We start from the raw sequence: 8940 nt of genomic DNA on the forward strand, positions 1-8940 counted from the left end.
TCAAATTGAGCCTTATAGCCCTCGTCCCGTTTATCCACAGTGGCTCTATGCTCATCAACTTGATTGGTGGAAGATGAAAAGGATTGGTTGGATTGTTGTCTATGGTGTGGTGCTTGGTATTTGGTATAATTGTTTTGGTTTTAGTTGTGGTGATTTTGGTTGGCTTGGTGGCTGTTGTTGTTGTGATGGTATTGAGATGAATATTGGTTGTTGTTGTAATGAAAAGAAGAGTTGTTCCATCTTTGGTTTTGATTGCTCCCTTGTGCATTATTGCTCCACCCTTGATTTTGATTACTACCATGAGAGTAGTTGTTTTGGCCTTGAGAAGGATAGGGCGGACGGTTGTTGTAATTCATATTGGCCACAACAAGAGCATGCTCCTCTTGAATTTGATGGCATTGATCGGTGTAATGCGTGGTTCTAGAGCACAAACCACAAATTCTAGGAGGGCCTTCAAGTTGAGCAACTTGAGGTGGGGCTTGGGTGGCTTGGATGGAGTAGTATTCCTTTTGATCTTTTTGTATTTGAGTGAGGATAGTGGTCATGTCCCCAAGCGCCTTGGTTAAGCTTGCATCGGAAGGGGATGGTTCTACCACACCCTTGAGAGGATTACTTCTCACCCTAACATGTTGTGTAGCCTCGGCAACATCATTTATCAATTTCCAAGCTTCTCCCTCCGTCTTGTTCTTTGAAAGGGAACCGCCACTAGAAGCGGTGAGCAATCTTCTATATTCCACACAAAGACCTCCAGTGAAGTAACTAATGAGCCAGTGAGTGTTCAATCCAATATATGGACAAGATTCCAATAGCCTCTTGAACCGAGTCCAATACTCATATAAACTCTCTTGGTCCTTTTGCATTATACCCGAAATCTCCTTCCGGATGTAGTCGGTCTTCTCCGGTGGGAAGAATTTATCTAGAAACTCTCTTCTCAAGAAATCCCAATTAGTCAAAATCTCATCCAGTTGTGAATAAAACCACATCTTTGCTTGCCCTTCAAGAGAGAAAGGGAAGGCAAAAACCATAATAGCCAACTCATCAGCTCCATGCCTTCGAGCCGTAGAACAAGCAACTTGAAAATCTCTTAGATGTCGGATGGGGTCTTGACCCGGCAATTCATGATACTTAGGAAGTAGATTTATCAAGCTACGCTTCAACTCAAAGTTTGGATCAAGGTTAGGATACCTTGCTTGCAAAGGTTGGAGTATGATATCCGGAGCTCCTTGCTCGTGCAATGTGATCTGTCGTGGCTCCGCCATGTATGGTTCACCTGTAGGATGCAAAGATGTATTAGTGGTGCCAACAGAAGAATAGGAAGTAGCGGACTCCAAGTCACTCTCGGTACCGTCTAGTGATTCGGTATGTTCCTCAAGAGAGGCCGAAGTACTAGCCGTATAATCCAACCACCGTCTAGCTTGCCGAGTGTGTAACAAGGTTCTTTCAATCTCAGGATTAAACTCGGCTAAGCTAGAATTCGGTTGAGATCGAGTCATCAAACTTGGGAGTCATAGCACACATATAAAAGAAATATAACTATATCTAAGTATTAAAAGAAAGTAAACTATCTACAATATTCACAAATTCACAAAACCAATATCAAGGCATATGTTGCAACCATTCCCCAGCAACGGCGCCAAAAATTTGATGAGCCCCGTGGACTATGTTGGTATAGAATTTCTCAATAAAATCCCGTTGCAAGTATAGCTCTTCCCAACAACAATCCTCGAGTATCAAATTTAGAAGGAATTTGGTTGTCAGAAGTTCAACCCCAATAAAACTAACCGAAGTATTCAAACCTCGGGTCGTCTCACAAGGAATGGGCAAACATGTGCTTCAACATTGGTTAGAAATCCGGGGTTGCAAGTCATGAGCAAGAAATTAAACTAGGAATCTTAACAAGCAAGTAATCTTGGAAGCAAGCAAATAATTAAACAAATTGACCACTAAGGGTTCCCAAATCATCAAATCCATTAGACCCAATGACTCAAGCTTACCCAATTCCCTTAGCCTAGGCCATGAGTAAAGAGAACTACTCCATAATCAAAGGAAACATTTCATCAAACACATGGTAAGCATTAATAAAAGACCTATTTAAATTGTAATTAAATTGGAACTAACAAGTACCCACTAACAATTATCAACATACAATCATTCAAACAATACAATTAATCATGGAAATCATCAATGCAACAATAACAAATTAAGATCTACAAGATTCATGAAATGGGTATAAAATGACAAACAACAAGAAAACATAAAACTAACACAATATCTAAAAAAATTATACTAGAGAATTCAAATTAAACAATTAAAACTAGTAATTAACAAGATCCAATTCAGAATTCAACAAGGGAAGATCAAATTAAAGCTAGATCTAGAGAGGAACAAAGGTTTCTCATCCTAGAAGAACAAAGAACCAAAAACTAACTAAAATTATGTCTATGTGTAAAATGATTGATCCCCCCCCCTTTCCCCCTAGCATCATTGGGTCTTTTCCATGCATAAACAGCTTGAAATTGGGCCTGATGAGCCTCAGAAATCGCCAGGCACGATTTCCTTTAATGAGGTCACGTGAGCTTTCCGCGCGTACGTGCCATGCGTGCATGCGCGCCGATTGCTTTTGTGATCCACGCGTGCGCGTCGATGGAAATTCTCTGATCCGCGCGGATGTGTCCATCCTTGCGCGCCGCTTCCAGCAATCTACATCCACGCGTGCGCGCGAAGTGCGCGTGCACGCCGATGCTGAAGTTCCCAAAATCCAAATCTTCATGTTCCTTCCTTTTGTGCATGCTTTCTTTCTCTCTTCTAGACCATTCTTGTCCTATAAATCCTGAAATCACTCAACAAATATATCATGGCATCGAATGGAAATAAAAGAGGATCAAAATATAGCAATTCTAAGGCAAAATAAGCATGTTTTTCATCATGGAGCAATATTAGGAAGAGAACACAAAACCATGTATTTATTGTGAATAAGTGTGAGAAATATTGACAAAAACCCCCAAATTCTACACAATATAAACCACAAAATTGGGGTTTATCACTTCTCTTGTAACTTCATCTTCCTTTGGTGCTCCATTCCCTGGTTGAGCTGCTTTTTCTTCAACCATGTCCTGTACTTCCTCCTCTTCTTCAACATCTTCTACCTCAACAATATCTTCAACTTGAATATCTTCCTTTGAGCTTGGCTCCTCATGATTCCTCTCTTGCAGTGTGGTTCCAGACCTCAAAGTAATGACATTGATTCCACCCTTTGGGTAGGTAAGGGTTGAGAAGGAAGTGCACTAGAGCTTGAAGGTTAATTGTTAGGGGTATCTGATGACTCCATCCGGGAGATGAGAGCTTGTATGGTGGAGCTAACACTATTTATGGAAGAGTTAATTGTATTCTGAATGTCTTGTTGTCCTTGCGCAATAGAGCGAAGCATCTCATCATTAGAGGAAGAAGGGGGGTAAGTGATTTGAGAGGCCTGCTGTTGGTTGTTTTGGGGCGCTTGGGACTGCTTTTGGTGAGGTGCTCGGTAAGGCTGGTTTTGGTTCTGCTGTCTGTTGTTATTGTTGTTCCACCTCTGAGTTCCACTGTTGTCTCTGCCTCCTCGATTATAGTTGTCCCTCCATCCCTGGTTGGAATTGTCTCTCCACCCTTGGTTGGAGTTATCTTGCCAACCTTGATTGTAGTTCCCACCTTGGTTGTAATTACCGCCTTGTTGATAGTATCCTTGATTCGGGCGGTCATAGAAATTATGAGTAGCTACCAAGGTGTTGTCTTCTTGTTGAAGCTGCAGACACTCATCAGTGTAATGAGTATAACAGGGACATATTCTGCACACTCTCTGAGGAACCAACTGTTGACTCTGTTGTTGTGGGGGAGGCTGAGGTTGTTGTTGATTCAGCTGTAGCTGCTTCAGTTCTGTGTGAGAGCAGCAGTCTCACTACTAGAGGAAACCTCCACAATAGCCTTGGGATGGTTGTTCCTGTGCTTTGCATTCCGGGTAGACTCAGCTAGATCAGTGATCAGTTGCCACGCTTCTCTCGCCGTCTTGTACTTCTTCAGAGAACCATTACTCGTAGCATCTAATGTAGTCTTGTCTTGAGGCTTCATGCCTTATGTGAAATAGCTAATCAACACCAACTGGTCAATGTTGTGGTGGGGACATGAGTCTAGGAGATTCCTGAAACGTTCCCAATACTCGTAGAGAATCTCTGACTCGCCTAGGATAATGCAGGAAATTTTTTTTCTCAGTCTATATGTAACTTCAGCTGGAAAGTATTTTTCCAGGAACTCCCTTCTGAGAAGATCCCAATTGGTAACAACTTCTTCAGGTTGAGTGTAGAACCACTCCCTTGCCTTTTCCTCAAGAGAAAATAGGAAGGCATATAGCCAAATAGTAGTTTCATCTGCACCATGACGCCTAGTAGTTGAGCAGGCTGTCTGAAAATCCCTGAGGTTCTTGATAGGCTCTTGAGCAGGTAAGCCATGAAACTTGGGCAGTAAGTTGATTAGTGCAGTTTTCCGTTCAAAATCTGCAGCCAGATTTGAGTGACGCGCTTGATACGGTTGCAGTGTAAAGTCCAGGGCTCCGCCATATTACCTGCACGTAAATCAACAGAATTAGTAGAAGAGGAGCTTGTTTCTTACTCAAATGGCGCTTCAGATTTTCCCTCAGATGAGACTGGTGAATTGGTAGTAACCACTTCACCACCCTCAGAGGCTAACTGATGAGCGGGTAATTTATACCCTTTTTAGCATTGTTCTTACATAGTTTTTAGTATGTTTTAGTTACTTTTTATTATATTTTTATTAGTTTTTATGCAAAAATCACATTTCTGGACTTTACTATGAGTTTGTATGTTTTTCTATGATTTTAGGAATTTTCTGGCTGAAATTGAGGGACCTGAGTAAAAATCTGATTCAGAGGTTGAGAAAGGACTGCAGATGCTGTTGGATTCTGACCCTCCTGCACTCAAAGTTAATTTTCCAAAGCTGCAGAAGCCCAATTGGCACGCTCTTAATTGCGTTGGAAATTAGACATCTTGGGCTTTCCAGAAATATATAATAGTCTATATTTTGCCCGAGATTTGATAGCCCAAACTGGCGTCTAAATGCCCACTAAAGACCCCTTTTTTGGCGTAAAACGCCAGAACTGGCACCAGAACTGGAGTTAAACGCCCAAACTGGTACCCAAGCTGGCGTTTAACTCCAAGAATGGCTTATGCACGTGAAAGCTTCAATGCTGAGCCCAAGCACACACCAAGTGGGCCCCGGAAGTGGATTTCTGCATTATCTGCACTTAGTTACTCATTTTCTGTAAACCTAAGTTACTAGTTTAGTATAAAAAGTACTTTTTACTATTGTTTTGGAACACAGCTTATGCCATTGTTCACATTTAGAGGCTGGCCATTTGGCCATGCCTAGACCTATTTCCTTTATGTATTTTCTACGGTGGAGTTTCTACACCCCATAGATTAAGGTGTGGAGCTCTGCTGTTCTTCATGAATTAATGGAAGTACTATTGTTTTTCTTTCAATTCACACCTACTTCTTCTCCAAGATATACTCTAGTACTTAATTCAGTTAAGTCAGAATGAAGGGGTGACCCGTGACAATCACCCACTATCTTCGTTACTCGCTTAGCCGAGATCCGCGTGCCAGACAACCACAAGCGGTCTACATGATGTTCAACGTAGTCATTGGACGACAGCCGGAGTATATTCTCTTAGGTATCTAATACGCGGACCGAGTCCGTGAGATTAGTACCTTCGTGGTATAGGCTAGAACCAATTGGCAACATTCCTGGGATCCGGAAAGTCTAAACCTTGTCTGTGGTATTCCGAATAGGATCTGGGAAGGGATGACTGTGACGAGCTTTAAACTTGCAAATGTTGGGCGCAGTGACAGTATGCAAAAGGATAGAGAGATCCTATTTCAACGCTAGTGGAAACTGACAGATGATTAGCCGTGCGGTAGTTGTACCTGGTATTTTTCATCCGAGACGAGAAATCAGACAGTTGATTAGCCGTGCAGAGATCGTACCTGGTATTTTTCATCCGAGAGGATCATACAGCTTGCCATGGAAGGGAGCACGCATTATTGGAAGAAGACAGTAGGAAAGCAGAGGTTCAAAAGCAACAAAGCATCTCCAAACGCTTATCTGAAATTCCCACTAATGAATTACACAAGTATCTCTATCTTATTTTATGTTTTATTTATCTTTTAATTATCAAAAACTCATAACCATTTGAATCCGCCTGACTAAGATTTACAGGATGACCATAGCTTGCTTCAAGCTAACAATCTCTGTGGGATCAACCCTTACTCACGTAAGGTATTACTTGGACGACCTAGTGCACTTGCTGGTTAGTTGTGCAGAGTTGTGAAAAGTGTGAATCACAATTTCGTGCACCAAGTTTTTGGCGCCGTTGCCGGGGATTGTTCGAGTTTGGACAACTGACGGTTCATCTTGTTGCTTAGATTGGGTAATTTTATTTTATGTTTAAGCTTTTTATTTTTAATTTCGAAAAAAAAAAGTACAAAAAAATTTAATAAAATCATAAAAACCAAAAAAAAAATTTTGTATTTCTTGTTTAAGTCTTGTATCAAATTTTACGATTGGTGTCAATTTCATGTTTTTAATTTTACGATAGTGTTCTTCATTGATCTTCAAGTTGTTCTTGATAATTTTCCTTGTTTCATCTTTAATTTTTCTTGTTTTGTGTCTTTTCTCGTTTTTCAAATGCATTTTTGAATTATTAGTGAGTTTAAAAATTTTTAAGTTTGGTGTCTTGCATGTCTTTTTTTTCTTAAAAATTTTCAAAAATATGTTCTTGATGTTCATCTTGATCTTCAAAGTGTTCTTGGTGTTCATCTTGACATTCAAAGCATTCTTGCATGTTTTCTTTTGTTTGATCTAAAATTTTTATGTTATGTGTCATTTTGTTGTTTTTCTCTTTCTTCATTAATTCAAAAAAATAAAAAATAATATCTTTTCCTTATTTTACTCATAAATTTTGAAATTTTGGGTTGACTTAGTAAAAAAATTTTAAAATTTAGTTGTTTCTTATTAGTCAAGTCAAAATTTAAATTTAAAAACTTTATCTTTTCAAATCTTTTTCAAAATCAAATCTTTTCCATTTTTCTTTTGATATTTTCGAATTCGTTTTTAAAATTTTTCAAAATCTTTTTCATTTTTCTTTTAATGTTTTCGAATTTCTTAAATAAATTTTCAAAAATATTTTTCATATTTTTATTTCATATTTTCGAAATTATTACTAACAATTAATGTTTTGATTAAAAAATTTCAAGTTTTCAAATCTTTTTCAAAATCAAATCTTTTTCATTTTTCTTTCATGTTTTTCGAAAATTCTTCAAAATAAATTTTCAAAATCTTTTTCTTATTTTTATTTCATATTTTCAAAATTATTGCTAACAATTAATGTTTTGATTCAAAAATTTCAAGTTTTCAAATCATTTTCAAAATCAAATCTTTTTCATTTTTCTTTCATGTTTTTCGAAAATTCTTCAAAATAAATTTTCAAAATCTTTTTCTTATTTTTATTTCATATTTTCGAAATCTTTGCTAGCATTTAATATTTTGATTCAAAAATTTCAAGTTTGTTACTTTCCTGTTAAGAAAAGTTCAATCTTTAAATTCTAGAATCATATCTTTTAGTTTCTTGTTAGTCAAGTCATCAACTTTAATTTTAAAAATCAAATCTTTTTAATCTCTTTTTCAAATCCTTTTCAAAATAATTTCAAATCATATATTTTTCAAAATTTAATTTCAAAATCTTTTTCTAACTTCTTATCTTTTCAAAATTTGTTTTCAAATCTTTTTCAATTAACTACTTGACTTTTTGCTTGATTTTAAAAAGTTTACTATTTCTTATCTTTTTCAAAACCATCTAACTACTTTTCTCTCTCTAATTTTCGAAAACAACTAATAACTTTTTTAAAATTCTTTTTAATTAACTAATTGTTTTAAATTCAATTTTTATTTTATTTCTTTTAATATTTTCAAATACTAACCAATAATTAAAATAAAAACAAAAATATTTTTCTTTTCCTTTAATTAAAATTTGAATACTCTCTCCCTCATCTCTTTCTATTTATTTATTTATTTACTAACACTTCTCTTCTACTCTTAATTCGAACCCTCCCCCTCTCTCTGTGTTCGAATTCTTCTTATTCTCTCTCTACCTCATTCTTTTATTCTTCTACTCTTCTACTCACATAAAGGAATCTCTATACTGTGACATAGAGGATTCCTCTTCTTTTCTCTCCTCTTCTTTTTCAAATAAGCAGGAACAGGGATAGAGACATCCTTGTTGAAGCTGATCCTGAACCTGAAAGGACTCTGAAGAGGAAGCTAAAAGAAGCTAAAGAACAACACTCCAGAGAGGACCTTACAAAAAATTTTCGAAAAAGAAGTAGACATGGCAGCCGAACCCAATAACAATGGTGAAGATGCAAGGAAGATGCTTGGTGACTTCACTGCACCAACTTCCGACTTTTATGGAAGAAGCATCTCAATTCCTGCAATTAGAGCAAACAACTTTGAGCTTAAGCCTCAATTAGTTTCTCTAATGTAGCAGAATTGCAAGTTTCATGGACTTCCATTGGAAGATCCTCATCAGTTCTTAGCTGAATTCTTGTAAATCTGTGACACTGTTAAGACCAATGGGGTTAATCCTGAGGTCTACAGACTTATGCTTTTCCCCTTTGTTGTAAGAGACAGAGCTAAGACATGGTTGAACTCACAACCTAAAGAAAGCCTGAACTCTTGGGAAAAGTTGGTCAATGCTTTCTTGGCCAAATTCTTTCCACCTCAAAAGCTGAGCAAGCTTAGAGTGGAAGTCCAAACCTTCAGACAGAAAGAAGGTGAATCCCTCTATGAAGCTTGGGAAAGATACAAGCAATTGATCAGAAGGTGTCCTTCTGACAT

At 37.6% G+C, this 8940-nt stretch overlaps 1 non-coding gene across 1 annotated transcript; it reads right to left on the minus strand.

The window, feature by feature from the left end:
- Positions 1-8836: 8836 nt before the first annotated feature.
- Positions 8837-8940, minus strand: LOC112774448 (small nucleolar RNA R71). Its single transcript, XR_003188939.1, has one exon. It is a non-coding gene; the product is annotated as a small nucleolar RNA R71 (small nucleolar RNA).

This window comes from Arachis hypogaea, chromosome 18 (genome assembly GCF_003086295.3).
Source record: "Arachis hypogaea cultivar Tifrunner chromosome 18, arahy.Tifrunner.gnm2.J5K5, whole genome shotgun sequence".
NCBI lineage: Eukaryota > Viridiplantae > Streptophyta > Magnoliopsida > Fabales > Fabaceae > Arachis > Arachis hypogaea.